The sequence below is a fragment of the Orycteropus afer genome, unplaced genomic scaffold (assembly GCF_000298275.1).
Source record: "Orycteropus afer afer isolate SDZICR_OR568_19922 unplaced genomic scaffold, OryAfe1.0 scaffold00118, whole genome shotgun sequence".
Classification (NCBI taxonomy): Eukaryota; Metazoa; Chordata; class Mammalia; order Tubulidentata; family Orycteropodidae; genus Orycteropus; species Orycteropus afer.
The window spans coordinates 9,165,855-9,181,066 of NW_006921705.1; the positions used below are offsets into that span (position 1 = coordinate 9,165,855).

The following is a 15,212-nucleotide window of genomic DNA, read 5'->3' on the forward strand; positions in this document are numbered from 1 at the left end:
GGGCTGCTTATGCACAGGGAGACAGCTCAGGGGGCAGGAGTGCATGGAGGGATGGACACTGGGAAGAGGTAACTATGAGGAGGAAATGGGAGGGGAGCTGTTGCATTGTAGTAAACTGTGGTCAATGTCATGAGACAAAGCTGTATAGAAAGTGAATTTGCTCTGTAAATCTTCACCCAAATTGCAATTAAAAAAATAAATAAATAAGTAAAAAAAAAAATTAGATTGCTATTACAAGAAGGGAGCTCTGGCGACATAGTGCCTAAGGCATTTGACTACTAACCAGAAGACTGGCAGTTCAAACACACCAGTCACTCCTTGGAAGATTGGGCAATCTACTTCCATAGTGATACCACCTCAGAAACCCAAGGAGGGGTCACTATGAGTTGGATTGACTTCACAGCAGTGACTTTTTTTTTTTTATTATTATAAGACAGCTTTGAGATTTAATTTACATACCATTCAATTAGTCCATTTAAAGTGTAAAATTCAATGTTAATTGAGTTGTGCAACCATCGCTACAATTTTAGAACAATTTCATCACCCCAAAAAGAAACCTTGTACCCATTAGCAGTCATACCCATTTGGCCCATACTCCCAGCTCTAGGAAACCACTACTGTATTTTTATGCATGCTATCCTTTTTACACAAGGACAAGTGTTATGAGTGCGTATTATGCAAAAAATACTGCAGTTTACTTTCTGTCTCTGCAGATTTACCTCATGGTTACCTCATGTGAAGGAATATACCACAACCTTGCCAATACTTGCTATTATTTATGTTTTTTATTTTATCCATCCTCTGAAAAATCCCAAACTCACTGCCATGGAGTCAATTCCAGCTCACAGTTGGGGCGGTAGTCTTTATGGAAGTAGATTGCCCCATCTTCCTTCCATACTTTATGCACTATGCCACCAGAGCTCCTTTTACCCATCCTTACAAAAGCTCACTGCCATCGAGTTGGTTACGACTCATTGCAACCCCTCCTTTGGTTTCCAAGGCAGTACCTCTATGAAAGTAGATTGCCCAGTCTTTTTTCCATGGAGTGACTTGTAGGTTTGAACCACCAGCCTTCTGATTAACAGTCAAATGCCTTAGGCACTACACCACCAGAGCTAGTAAGTATGAAACAGTACTTCATTGTGGTTTTAATTTGTATTTCTTTGGTGACTTATGGTACTGAGTTTTTTCAGGCGCTTATTGGCCATCTGTAGACCTTCTTTGGTTTAATATCTATTCAAATCCTTTGATCATGTTTTTTTTTAAACAACTTTTTCTTGTGATTTGGGTGAAAGTTTACAGAGCAAATCAGTTTTCCATTCAACTATTCATACATATTTTGCTTCATGTCATTGATTGCAAACCCCACAATATAACATCACTCATCCCACTTCTTCACTGTGTTTCCTGTTTCCATTCCTCCTTCTTTACTAATCCTTCCTGCCTTCTGAACTTTGTCCTTGGGCATAGGCTGCCTGTTTGGTTTCAAATGGTTGATTGTTCTAAGAAGTGCATACCTCCCTGGTGTTACGATTCACCTTGTAGACCTGTCTATATTTTGGCTGAAAATTGAGCCACATGGGTGCGTTCAATTCCAGGCCTGATGAGTGACTAAGGATCATAATGTCTGAGGTTCCACCAATCTCTATCCGACCAGTAAGCCTGGACTTTTTTTCCTATAATTTTGAGTTTTGTTCAAAACTAGGTTCTTAAAAACTTGTGTGAGCAGCCATCTAAGGTGCAACTACCGGTCTCTCAAAATGTAAAAGCATATTGCTAAGGGAAAGAAGACAGTCTGAATGATTTTAACTATATGACATTCCGCAAAGGACAAAACTATAGAGACAGTAAAAAGATCACTGGTTGTCAAGGGGTCAGGAGGAAGGGAGGAGGAATGAACAGGCGAAGTACAAAGCATTTAAAGAGCAATGAAACCATTCTGCATGATACTGTAATGCTGTTACATGACATTATGCACTTGTCAAAACCCACAAACCTGTAAAAGACAAAGAGTGAACCTTAATATAAATTTTGGACTTTAATCAACAATGTATCAATATCAGTTCACCAATTATCACAACTGTGATGTACTTACTGTCAATTTTTCTATAAACTTAAATCTGCTCTAAAAAATACAGTGTATTTAAAAAAAAAGTTGGACATTTAGATCAAGCAATCTATAGAAAAATCCTAATCAGGAGGGGAAAATGTGGAAAAGGAGCCATTAAGGCTAGGTGATCCCCCAAGACCTTGAGAAGGACTTTAAACTTCGAGCCAAACATATTCCTTGAAGTCATCTTTGAACCAAATGATAGTTTAGCCTAATTAGAAAAGAATGTCTGCAATAAACATTATACTCTTTTAAAAAAATTATCTACATACAATCAAATTAACAACAGCAACTTGAAAGGATAGATGAGAAGCTTTATGAGGGCAGTGAGTTTGTGTTGGGGGGGGGCAGTGAAACTGTGTTAATGATAATGAAATAGTTTGGAAAAAGCTGTCATACATACTTAAAGAATGTAACCAATGTCACTGAAGTACATGTGGAAGTGGTCTATGTCTTCTTGCATATATTTTCACACATCCACACACATAATTTTCTTTTTAAGTTTAAGAAAGAAAAAAAAAAAAAGGCAGTACCTGTAAAGCATTTAAAATAGTCCCTGGCACTTATTAAGGGTTCAATAAATGTAAGATATAATTTTAAAACAAACAAACGAAACTTGTGAGCAGACATCTAAGGAGCAGCTATCTGTCTCTCCCCATCTGGAGCAAGGAAGAGTGAAGAAAATCAAAGACACAAGGAAATAATTACTCCAAAGAACTAAAGGTCCATGTTAACCCCAGCCTCCATGATCACAAGACCAGAAAAACTAGATGGTCCCAGCTACCACTGCTGACCACTCTGAAATGGATCACAGCAATTGTAAGGGTTTATTTTTGGACTCTCACTGATCTATATCTCTATCTTTATGTCAGTACCTGTTCTGGTTACCTAGTGCCACTCTGACAGGAATATACCACAAATGGGATGGCCTTAATAAACAGGAGTTTATTCTTACAGTTTGGAGGCTTTGAGTCCAAGTTTAAAGTGCCAGGCTCTAGGGGCTGGGTGAAAGCCCCTCAACCTTGGGGTCCAGCTCTGCCTCCTGCTCCCAGCCCACTGGTGCTAGAGGTGTTTCTTCACTCAGACAGCTGCAGGCTGCTGAGGCTGAGAAGCCCCAAGGTTGACAAGTAAAAAGGCACAGTCCCAATGTTACCAAACTACACTGCAGGCCATTAACTTAAGTCCATTGTAAGTCCCAAGGTCGGCAGAGCATACATAGCAGGCTGCTGAGCAATGACACGGGTACATGCAGCGTCCAAGCGTGCCATAGGCTAGAGACCATTCTCAAAGCTGCTTCGTATATACAGGAAGCAGACCACATTCCAACAGCAGCTACTCAGCTGCTTGTGGTAGATCCCACCATGGAGTTGATTGCCAGTCTCATCATGGGGAATAACTACTACCAGCTGCACAGCCACTCAACCAGGCCCAGCCAAGTTGACACACATAACTACCACAGTACCACACTGTTTTGATTCTGCAACTTTGAAGAAAGTTTTGAAACTAGGAAGTGTGAGTCCTCCAAATTTATTTTTCTTTTTCAAGATTATTTTGGCTAGTCTTGATCATTTTCATTTCCATATTAATTCATTGTCAGTGTCAGGAAAAAAAAAAAAAAAGCCAGAGACTGTTACGGGAATTGCATTTAATTTGTAAATTAATTTTGAGAATATTGTCATCTTAAAAAATTAAATTTTCAGATCCATGAACATAGAGTATCTTTCCATTTATTTACATCTTCTTTAATTTCTTTAACAATATTTTATAGTTTCCAGTGTACAAATTTTACATTTCTTTTATTAAATTTATTTCTAATAGTTTTATTCTTTCTGATGGTATTGTAAATGGAATTGTTGATTTAGTTTTATATTTTGATTGTTCATTGCTAGTGTATAGAAATCCACTTGATGCTTGTATGCTGCAACCTTGAGGAACTTGTTTGTTAATTATAATGTTTCTTAGTGAATTCACTAGAATTTTCCGGGTAAAATATGTTATTTGCAAACAGAGATACTTATGCTTCTTTCTATCTAACTTGGAAGTCTTTTATTTCATTTTCTTGCTTAATTGCCCCAACTAGAATCTCCAGTAGGAGCTCTGGTAGTGTAGTGCCTAAGGCACTTGACTGTTAATGGTAAGGCTGGCGTTTCAAACCCACCAGCCACTCCTTGGAAGGAAGGTTGGGCAATCTACTTCCATAGTGATACTGCCTAAGAAACCCAAGGAAGGGTCACTATGAGTCGGGTCCGACTTGACGGCAAATAACAACAACAACAGAATCTCCAGTACAATGTTCAATAGAAGTGGTGTGCTTAATTTTATGTGTCAACTTTGCTAGGTTATGATGCCCAGTGGTTTGGCGAAATAGTCTAGTTGCTGTTATGGAGTTGTTACATATGTTTAAGTAAAGGAAATCACCTTCCATAATGTTGTCAAGCTTCAGTCAATCTGTTGAAGGCCTTAAAAACAAAATAGGAGTTCCCCTAAGGTGTGTTTTGCCTCCAAATTATAAATACATATTTTGGCAGAACTCTCTCTTCATTCTTCCTGTCACCTGACCTATGGATTTTGGAATGCAAGCTTGCAGGGATCTCTAGCCTTTTGCCTGACCTAAGGATTTTGGACTAGCCAGCCCCCACACAATTATATGAGCCAATCTCCTTTGAAGTAAATCTCCTTGTGTGTGTGTGTGTGCGTGTGTGTGTGTATGTGTGTGTGTGTGTATATATATATATATATATATAGGAGCTCTGGTAGCATAGTGCCTAAGGCACTTGACTGCTAACCAGAAGGGTGGCAGTTCAAACCCACCAGCCACTCCTTGGAAGAAAGTATCCTACTTCCGTAGTGATACTGCCTTGGAAACCTAAGGAGGGGTCGCTATGAGTCGGGGCCAACTTGATGGCAAATAACAACAACAACTATATATATTTCCACTTGTTATATGTACCAGGAAGTGGTATTTGACTGCTAACCAGAAGTTTGGTGGTTCAAACCCACCAGCCACTCCTTGGAAAGAAGATTGGGCAATCTACTTCCGTAGAGATACCACCTCAGAAACCCAAGGAGGGGTTGCTATGAGTCGGAGCCAACTCAATGAGTTTGGTTGTTTTTATTGGTCATTAATTTTGAAAATTCTCAGCCATTATTAAATATTTTATTCCTTTCTCTCGTTCTTCTCCTCCTGGTATTCAAAATACATGTATGTTATACCCTTTGAAATTGTCCTACAGTTCTTGGAAATTCTTTTCTTTTTCTTTTTTTTTTTTCCTCTCATTTGTATTCCAACTAGGGACACATCTTTAAAATCATTGATTTGTCTTCATTTCTGTTACAGTTGATTTCTAGGAATTCTTTTAGTTTCCATCTCTGCTTACTCTTCCCATGTATTCCTGCATGCTATTTACTTTTTCCATTACAACCTTAACATATTAATCATAATTATTTTAAATTCTCTGACAATTCCAAACCCAGTAACATATCAGAATCTAGTTCTGACACTTGCTCTGTCTCTTTAGGCTGTGTTTTTAATTGCCTTTGAACATGCCTTGTTATTCTTTTGTTGAAAACTGCATTTGATATAAAAATAGGAACTGAGGTAAATAGGCCTTTAGTGTGAGATTTTATGTTAGTCTGGCTATAATTGGGCTTTGTTTAATGTTTGTTGTAGCTGTAGGTGCCAGAGGCTTCAAAGTTCTCTAGTGTCCTTGTTCTTGTTTTCCTTGTTTCTTTGGGTTTTCCTCAGAACTTTTAAATGGTTTCTGTACACTGCAACTCTTTCAGCTGTTATTCACTGTCATTATACTGGATCCCTGTTGGTGTGGTGGCAAACTGTTGGGGAGGAGAAGCATTCTATAATGTTGACTAAATCTTTGAGTGGGCCTTTGTCCCTGGACTGTAATCTTCCAAATATTTCTTACCATTCTACCATCCTCTCCTTAGGTAAGACAGGAAGCTAAAGGGGCCTGAAGTCAGGTAATTGCTCTTCCTTTAGGTGAGATAAATCACTGGCAAAGTTTACCAGTGCCCCCAATAGCAGGCTTGCGTTATGGAAAATACTCTGGGTGTATTTCAAAATGGTTAAGTTTCCCATCCCTGCCAGAGACAGAAGGTGATTTTTCTTGACTCTTTACCATGAAAACCTGGTGAGATTTCTGGAGGTGAAACCCACAAGACTGTGGGGACTCCTTGAAGACTGCAGACCTCAGGAGTTTCCCATTCTTATGGCAGTCCATACTCACCCTCCAGAAATTTGTTAGAATTATCATTTAAGTGTTCCTATCAGTTTATTGTTCCAATGGTCTTCTGTTCTAGGTAAACTGATATTATCTATGATTCTCTGTACTTGCCTGCCTCTCCAAATTTCTTGGTGATGGTTTGCCTTGCAACCTCAGTTCTCTGATTAGTCCCAAAAAGTTGTTGACTATTAGTTTCTACAGCTTTTTTCTTGTTGTAAAGATGGAGTGATGGCTTTTAGGGTCTTTTTATGTTGGAACTGAAACCAGAAGTTGAGAAGTTTCTAAAATCTTCCAGAATAGAGTGTTAAAACAGACACATCACAGAGCAGGAGTCAGAATAGCATTAGGCGTTTTCACAGCAACTCTAGAAGCTTGGCACTAATAAGGCTATGCTTTCAGAATTCTGAGGGAAAATGACATTCTAACCTAAAATTCTATACCCTGCCAAACTATCAGTCAGATATGAGGGTAGAATAAAAATATTTTAGCTCTTTTATCTTGTCATTTCTTCCATTTGCTTTAACTACTCTCTGTTCAAGGGCAAGTTTCAAAGTCTTATCTGTCATCCATTTTGGTCTTTTCTTCCTTTCCTTTTTAATGACCTTTTGCTATACAACATCTGATATCTTGACTGCTGCTTCTATTGGTGTTCATTGTAGAACCAAGTAATATGAAGTCTTTGACAACTTCAATTTTTTCTATCATGATGCTGCTTATTGGTCCTGTTGTGAGGATTTTTATTTTTATTTTTTATTTTTTTTTATTGAGGTGTAATCCATACTGAAAGGAGCCCTGGTAGTGTAGTGCATAAGGCACTGGACTGCTAACCAGAAGGTGGTGGTTCAAACCCATCAACCACTCCTTGGAAGGAAGGTTGGGCAATCTACTTCCATAGTGATACCACCTTGGAAACCCAAGGAGGGGTTGGTATGAGTCAGGTCTGACTTGACAGCACATAACAACAACAACAACAACAATCCAGACTGCAGACTGTAGTCTTCAGTCTTCATCAGTGTTTCAAGTCACCCTCACCAGCAGCAAGCAAAATTGTGTCGTCTGCATAATGCAAGTTGTTAATGAGTCTTCCTCCAATCCTGATGCCACGTTCTTCTTCATATAGTAAAACTTCTTAGATTATTTGTTCAGCATACAGATTAAATAAATATGGTGAAATGATACAACCCTGATGCACTCCCTTCTTGATTTAAAACCAGTATTCCCTTGTTCTGTTTGAACAACAGCCTCCTGGTCCATGTACAAGTTCCTCATGAGCACAATTAAGTATTCTGGAATTCCCATTCTTCTCAATGTTATCTACAATTTGTTATGATCCACGCAATCGAATGCCTTTGTGTAGTCAATAAAACACAAGTAAACATCTTTCTGGTATTCTTAGCTTTGAGCCAAGATCCATCTGAGAGCAGCTATGATACCCCTTATTCCATGTCCTCTTCTGAATCCAGCTTGCATTTCTGGAAGTTCTCTGTCAATATACTATTCTAACTGTTTTTGAATTTTGAATTTTTTTGAATTATCTTCAGTAAGATTTTACTTGCATGTGATATTACTGATATTGTTCAATAATTTCCACATTCTGTGGGATCACCTTTCTTTGGAATGGGTACAAATATGGATCTTTTCCAGTCAGTTGGCCAGGGAGTCATCTTCCAAATCTCTTGGCATTTGGAGTGAGTGTTTAGTGCAGCATCCATTTACTGAAACATCTCAATGGGTATTCTGTCAATTCCTGGAGCCTTGTTTTCACCACTTCCCTCAGTGCAGCTTTAACTTCTTCATTCAATACCATTGGTTCTTGATCATATGCCACCTCCTGAAATGGATGAATATCAACCACTTCTTTTTGGTACAGTGACTCTGTGTATTCCTTCCATCTTCTTTTGATGTTTCCTGCACCATTCAATATATTGCCCATAGAATCTTTCAACATCGCAACTCGGGGCTTAACTCCTCTTCAGTTCTTTCAGCTTGAGAAATGCCAAGTGTGTTCTTTCCTTTTGGCTTTCCAGCTCCAGGTCTTTGTACATTTCATTACAGTAATTGGCATTGTCTTCTTGAGCTGCTCTTTGAAATCTTCTGTTTAGCTCTTTTATCTTGGCATTTCTTCCATTTGCTTTAAGTGCTCTCTGTTCAAGGGCAAGTTTCAAAGTCTCGTCTGTCATCCATTTTGGTCTTTTCTTCCTTTCCTTTTTAATGACCTTTTGCTTTCTTCATGGATGATGTTCTTGATGTCATCCCACAATTCCTCTGCTTTTCGGTCATTGGTGTTTAATGCATCAAATCTATTCTTTAAATGGTCTCTAAATTCAGGAGGGATGTAATCACGGTCACATTTTGGCTCTCATGGACTTGTTTCAATTGTCTTCAACTTCAACTTGAACTTGCATATGAGCAGTTGATGGTTGGTTCCACAATCAGCTCCTGGTCTTGTTTTGGCTGAAGATATTGAGCTTTTCCATCACCTCTTGCCACAGATGTGGTCAATCTGATTCCTGTGCACTCTGTATAGCCACCGTCTGTGCTGTTGAACAAAGGTATTTGGAATGAATAAATTATCAGTCTTGCAAAGTTCTATCATGAGATCTCCAGCATCATTTCTATCTTCAAGGCCAAATTTTCCAACTACTGGTGATTTTTCATTGTTTCCAACTTTTGCATTCCAGTCACCAGTGATAATCAGCACATCTTGATTGCATGTTTGGTCAATTTCAGACTGCAGAAGTTGGTGAAAATCTTCAATTTCCTCATCTTTGGCTTTGGTGGTTGGTGCATAAATTTGAATTATTGTACTATTAACTGGCTTTCCTTGTAGGCATATGGGTATGATTCTATCACTGACAGCATTGTACTTCAGGTTAGATCTTGAAGCATTCTTTGTGACGATGAATGCCATGTCATTCTTCTCCAGTTTGTCATTTCCGGCATAGTAGATCATATAGTTACCTGATTCAAAATGGCCAGTTTCAGCTCACTAATGCATAGGACACCAATCTTTATGCATTCCATCTCATTTTGACAACTTCAATTTTCCTAGATTCATACTTTGTACATTGCATGTTCCAATTATCAATGGATGTTTGCAGTTGTTTCTTCTCATAATAAGTCATGCCTTCAGCAAATGGAGGGCCCCAAAGCTGTATTTTATCCTTATCTTTAAGGTAGGTTGTACTCTGATGAGGCAGCTCTTTCCCAGTCATATTCTGAGTGCCTTCTGATCTGAGGGGCTCATCTTTTGATAGTGTATCAGACAATGTTTCAGGGCTATTCATACAATTTTCCAGTAATATATCAGTGTTTCACTACTATTCGTAAGGTTTTCACCGGTCAATTCTTTGAGAAGTGGATGGCCTCTTCCTTCTTCCGAGTCTAGCTCAGTCTGGAAACTCCACCAAAACCAGTCCACCGTGGGCACCCCTGCTGGCACAGCCTCCAGCCTCGCAGCAACATGCAAGCCACCACAGCACAACAAACCAACAGACAAGTTCATCAAGTTCATCTCCCTTAGCTGTTCCGACCGCTCTGCTAACTTCCTGGGCTACCGCCTACCTGTTCCTGCCGGCCGTCTGCTGCTGCTCCCTGCCACCTTAGGTTCTCTCCCACCCACCTTACCTGTTCCAGCTGCCGGTCCTGTCTGCCACTGCTCCCTGCTGCCTGTCCCCTGCCCGCCTTACCTGTTCCAGCCACCGGCCCTGTCTACCGCTGCTCCCTGCCGGCTGGGGGCTGTCCCCCATCTGCCTTACTTGTTCTGACTGCCAGCCCTGACTTTTCATAGTTAGTCTTGTGGAACCATTTGACTTTTAAAATTATGTGCACAGAATATTTGTTGAAATAAAAAAAAAAAAAAAGTTAAATTTAAAAAGAAGATAAACTTCTAACTGCTCTTGGCTGAGCATTATTTGAAGATATTAACTGAAGGCACATCAATCCTACTTTAGAATACTAGTGTTTACTGAGAAAGTTAGTAAAAAAAGGAAACAAAGAACTTCTAAGGCAAATTTTTTTATTTTTATATTGCCAGTGATGAATACTTATAAACTAGCCTTTTTAAGTTGATTTTAAAAGGTTCTACATGAATGCTCACATTGTGGCAATCACCAATATATACCATCTGGAAAAGGAAAGAAACAATCTCATTATAGAAATAGGTGATTGTGGCTTGTTTTTTATTTATTTACTTTTTAAGTCCTGTGTCAACACCATATATAGATTCATAAGGTACAGAGTCTCAAACTTTATGTGCTCTAGAAACCATTAAATGACTCTGGTGATGACAAAGGCATTGACAATGAAAGGTCAAGTGAACAGCAAATAATATGGTTTCATGAAATGAATGCGTAGGAAAAGAGGAATATTTATTTTGAAATATGTATGAAAACTAAATTAAATACTGTAAGTCAAATAAAATGATTTATCATTTATCATTTAAATGATATCATGATATCATTTATCATGTTTTTCAAAAATGTCTTGCTTTTTCATTAAAGAGGCAATAGGAATGAAAGGAAGGTGACCCCAACTGTTATTATTTAAAAGCTGATGCTATGACTTATGCATATTTGCAATTCATTACCATCTCCTTTCTATCATATCATCCGTTTCTTTCCTTTATTGCACTTATCACCAAACTCAATGCCACTGAGTTGAATCCAACTCATAACAACCCCTCCTTGGGTTTTCGAGGTGGCATCTCTATGGAAGTAGATTGCCCAATCTTCCTTCTGAGGAGTGACTAGTGGGTTTGAACCGCCAGCCTTCTGGTTAGCAGTCAAATGCCTTAGGCACTACACCACCAGAGCTCCTACACTTATCACAGTCTGATATTTTCTTTTTAATTTATTGCTTTATACACTTAAAGTCTAACTCCCTCACTAGAACATAAGCCCAATGACAGTAGGGACCCTGCTGCCATATCCACAGATATAGTCTGATGCTACCCAATGCCACCCACATCATAGCTATTTACTAAAAAGTAAATGAATGGAGAGTGAATGAATGAGCAACTGATAGACCCAGTACACAACATAGATTAATTAAATCTTTCTCACAAATTTGAGGACATCATACCAAAACAAAACAAAAAATCAAAACCGGGAGGAAAAGCACCTTCTCTCCAAACAGTTCTCCAAAGTATTGGAGTTTATGGTGATCACTGGTGTTGAAAGCTTCCTCCTCACTGAATAGAATCCGAGTTGTAGCCTTTGGTCTCTGGGAAAATTCTCAAGAGTTTATATAACCATCTAAGTTACAGAGAACCACAGTCCACTAAGCAGCTGCTTCATGAGGTTTGGCACAAAGAGGAAATAAAATAATCATGATGATGGAATGGTATTGGGTATTTAAAAGTCCAGTCACTGGTTTGCTCATTTCTTACCTCAACAGGGCATTTTGCCCCGTTTACCACTTTGAAGCCTGATTAACTCTAGTTTTACTTTACTTGAAACTCTTCAATGGCTCCCCACTGGCTATTGAAAAGTTAAAACTCTTTAGCATGGAAAATGATTCCTTCCATAATCTGGCTGGTTTCCTGTTTCTTTCTTAGTAACCAGGTCCCAGTTGAAGCAAATAGCCAGCTCCCTGAAGAAGCCAGGCTGTTTCTTCCCTTGGGACTTCTGCTTACCCTGCTCCCTCTGCTTGGGAGTCCCTTCCCTCTGGATCCACTCGGTGGATCACTAGTCATTTGTTAAGACTCTATGAAGCCTTTTCTAGCACCCCTTCCAGGCAAGGCTGACCAATCCCTCCTTCAGGTGCAGCCCTTTCTCCACAAGTGTAGATTTCCTAGTGGACCTGGCCCATAACTACCCCTAAAACTATAATTTCCACCACCCTTCCCTTCATTCATTCCAGTTACACTGGCCTCCTAGCAGTTCCTCAAAAACTCTTAAAGCCCCTACAGGGGCTATCTCTGACAATTCTAACCTTAAGTTTTTCCCTTGTTTTTCTAAATACAATTATCCCCTCTCTAACCTCTAACCCTGCCTTACTTTTTCTTTATAGTACTGATCATTTCACATTATATACTCAGTAATACATCTGTATTTCCCTCTATAATGTAAACCCTAAGAGGGTCTTGGTTTTATTCACTGCTGAAAATATTTGTGAATAAATAAATGAACAAATGAGTCACACCTGTGATCCTTTATCATCTGTGTTGGTTTGAAACTTCACTGTCTTCCCCCACTGGAATGCTAGGGTTGTATCCTATTCTTAATTTTCTCAGCCCCTTCCTGGTACAAAATAACATCTTAAAATTCTTTGTATGACTGAATGGTGCCAAGTATAAATTACTTACAGCAATGGTGTCCCCAAAAGGGACTCTGACTCCAGGCACACTGCATAAGCTGAAGAAAATACAACTGTATTTCTACAATCCCTTTATCTGAAACTCCTGGGCCAGATGTGTTTCAGAGTTCAGATTGTTCACTACTCACATGCCTACTAGGGTTTGCAGGAGGACCCTGTAATCAAATATATTAATAGCTTTGCAACAGAATATGTGAAGAGTCCTATTAAGTGTAATAAAGAGTTCAAGTCAGGTTTATTGCCAAGTAAGTTATCAGGACAAATGTCAAAGGCTTGGGATTGTGAAATTGCGGACGAGGTACCATGAACGTGTACTGGCCTAGCCGTATGGTGACCTGTGAAACACATCGATGCTAAACTGGGTTCCTCACATTCCATCAGGTTGGGAAGCACTGATACAACATGGAAGTTAAAAATATCTAGTTTTTTTTCAACACAGCTGACATAAATGAGGCATTTATGGTGTGTCCGCTCCTGTGCTAATCCCTTTAAATACAGCAGTAAAAACTATCTGTCCCATTTTACACATGAGGAAACTGGGCTTTAGGGAAGGGGTTATCAATTTGCTGCACATCTAGTAAATGGCTGAGCTGGGATCCATACCCAAGTAATCTCACGCTAACAAGATTTTAACAAAATAAAAATTCTTTAGTTTTTCAAGTTTCTTTGTAATCCTGAATCTAAGTTTCTGGAATTTAAGTGAATATAAAAATCCTATACTATAAATTCCTCTTCTGGGGAAAGAAAGAAAAAAAAAAACAAAAAAAAAACAACCCGGCTGGCTACTATGTGTAGCCAAAATTTATATATTTATATAATGGAACAATTTATTTCCTCAGCTAAACCAGTGTTTTAAATATTTATAAAAGATCAAGTGATTTCAGATAATTAAAAATAAATACAGTCACTTTAACTTGCCCTGATTTCTTTTGCAGCCTGCAATCCAAGGTCTGCTATTCCCTGACAGGTAGGATAAGAGATGGTAGAAAAGACTAATCAAAAAGGCACCAATTTAGATAATATGTAGATTTTTACACTTATCTTTTTCAAGGGCACGTTGGTTACTTGAATTTTTTTTTTTAAGCCACGCAATAATTGATACAATTTATTTGTGATAACCACACCAAACATAATACACTCCTTTGGAATTACCAAATATAGCAGTGACATTTTGGCATTAAGGAGTTAGTTATATAAGAAAAATAAAGCTATTAAAGGATCCCTATAGGGCTATAGCTTCAACTGAAGTTACAATGTTTTGGACCTTAACCACACTTGAACAAAAGCCTCAAACCATGAAATGTAGGGGAGCAAAAACACGACACACGTTAATTCCATGGTACAAAGCAGATAATGTGAAACGAGGATTAAGAAATGAAAATAACATACACACTGAAAACATCACAACAGAAACGGGCTTTATTTCAACCAGACAAGTGAATACTTCAATTAGCATCAACTGCTTCAAGACTTAAGATATTAAAGTTAATGATGATGCCCAGGAGGCAGAAAAAAAAGATTCATCATGGAACAATTGTGTCGCCCTTCTGAAAGCTCTTCCAACAACATGTCTATCCAAAAGATCAGTTTGTTCTAGATCATTAGCTCTTAGGGGTTCCAATATTTGTACAAGAACCTTATTAGAACGTTACCCATCAGTCCCTATAGTCTTCATAAAGGAAAAAAAAAAAATTAGTACCATATCTTATATATTTTTTTAATTTTAGAAACTGGGATTGAAGTACAGTTTTTAGTTTAAAATATTAAAAATGAAAAACTTTACCATTATTATTTATAAGAGGCCTTGTGACAAAGCCCCTAGGTACATACATGTACACAAACGATAGCTATTACTACCTGACTGCTCAATCTGTGATTTCCCCTAAATGTCCCAATGTGAACAATTAATTCCTGCACAAGGATCTGTTAATGTTCTATGTTATACAGGGATGAGGACATCTCATCACAGAACACTGCGACTTAATATAACCCAACATGAAATAAGTTTAACGAGACTGTTATATTCATAAGGGGTAAGACGAAAACGCATATGATTTTCAACTTTTGCCAGACTAATTAAATTCAATAACACGTTCAGAGTCTTCTCCTCCCGGGCACTTCTGAGAACTTTAGATCTCGTGATTAACTTTGTAATGAGTTGGTCAGCACCTTGATTAATATAAACGATTATGTTAAAGAAAGGTTATCATTTGGGTCAGTGGGCAGGGGAGATCATCCAAGGATAAAAGTGGGGGGAAGGACTCTTTCTCCTAGGACATTCACACAGAAAAACAAGACAAAAAAGGTAAACAAACGGAGTATTCACAGTAAAACATGCCAGACTTGTAGTTTCATTTGAAACAAACAGCAAATCATGAAACGTCATGAAAAATACAAGTAAAGGTAAAATCTCCTAGAGTAATTACTAAATGAAGTTAAAATTACCACACTGATCAGTAAACCCCAGAAGAAAAATAAACAGCTCTTACATTTCAAGTACTTCTTAACCAACATACAACTTTTTAACAGTGATGCATAAAATTGGT

The 15,212-nt window shown here is 38.3% G+C and overlaps 1 protein-coding gene across 1 annotated transcript in view; it reads right to left on the reverse strand.

Annotated features, from left to right (window-relative positions):
* Positions 1-15,212, reverse strand: part of PANK1 (pantothenate kinase 1) — a 168,366-nt gene that overhangs the window by 67,903 nt on the left and 85,251 nt on the right. The window lies entirely within an intron of this gene.